The sequence below is a fragment of the Penaeus monodon genome, chromosome 23 (assembly GCF_015228065.2).
Source record: "Penaeus monodon isolate SGIC_2016 chromosome 23, NSTDA_Pmon_1, whole genome shotgun sequence".
In the NCBI taxonomy this organism is placed as follows: Eukaryota; Metazoa; Arthropoda; class Malacostraca; order Decapoda; family Penaeidae; genus Penaeus; species Penaeus monodon.
This window is the reverse complement of record NC_051408.1, coordinates 29653231-29654577: the sequence shown is the minus strand read 5'-3', so window position 1 is coordinate 29654577 and position 1347 is coordinate 29653231.

Below are 1347 nucleotides of genomic sequence, written 5' to 3'. Positions count from 1 at the left end.
ATCCTTGCTTGTGTCATTTACTTTTTAAAATCTATTTTCTTGTGTGTGTTTTTTGTTATAGCCCTCTCATCTGCTGTCTTCAGTTTTTTGCAAGTGTTTTTCTGCAAGGAATTTAATATGGCCATATTTTCCCGCTCCTGAAGACACTAAATTTTACGCCCAGTTTGATGTCTTCCTTATTTTCGATGATTGAATCGTCAATTATTTTGTACTGGAAGTTGGAACACGAAACTATTAACGCTTTTTTTTTGTTCTGTCATTCTTTTCAGTGAAAAGCTTTTTTCTGTAATTATTTTGAAATATTACTTCAATTTGTTATAGCTAAAACAGCCTGACGTTTCCTGTAACAGGTACATATCCGGCAATATATATATAATTTTGGATGTGTGTTGCGACGAGTTGCTCTTACAGATGTTTAGAAATTGCACCCACTATTATAATTTAATTCACCTCTAGAGTCATTGGGCTGCCATTGCAACCCCTAAATTATTGCAGAAGGCTTGCATATCTCCTTTAACAGTCGCTAAATTCACATCACGAAGGCTTCCCCAAAATTCTGGAGATCAGCGTGTAAAAAAGACCTTTTCTGCTCGTAACAAATGATTGCAAAGGACCCTTACTCACTCAGACCATAAGGACCAATGTCGCAAGAAGCATCTATAGAATGATTTCCTGTGCATTTAAACGATCTTGGTCTGACAACCGGCTGTTAACACGCCATAAAAATGACAAGTTGGACATTGTCACAGCAGAATATAGGATGCATTTCGCCTTTTGGGAACACGCTTTTCTCCTCGGGACTCTCTGCAGGCCGTGTTCCTTTGCCTGCGCTGCTTGTGATATTCATTAAGATCCTTCATTAAAACCGCAGTCAGTTGAGCGAGTAACTCATTTGTGGAGACGGTCGTTGGTCTGTTGTCCTGTCGCGATTTTAGGAGTAATTCAATATAATAAATTCAACTTCTAAAAGGAAAGGGAGAAAGAAACACCGAGGACTTCTGTGCAGGAAAACTGAACCTTATATGAAGAGATAGAAAGGGTTTTTGTTGCCTTTATTACCATTCGCAATTTCAGGAAAATCATTTGATCGTTAATGTAAGTAACATGCTGTTAGATTTATTGACTGGTAGAATGCAAAAACCAATCGTGGGATTTGTACAATTTTTCTCAAGATTTCAACGAATTAAAACTTTAATTCCTGTTCAGACGCAACGCACTTAGAAACATAAACAACTATTATGTCAATTACAGAAATAGAAATATAAATCTCAGTAATAAAATAAGATTAATCATCCTGTTTCCATTTTTTCCTACTCATATATATTAACTTTCCGTAGGCTTTTAAAG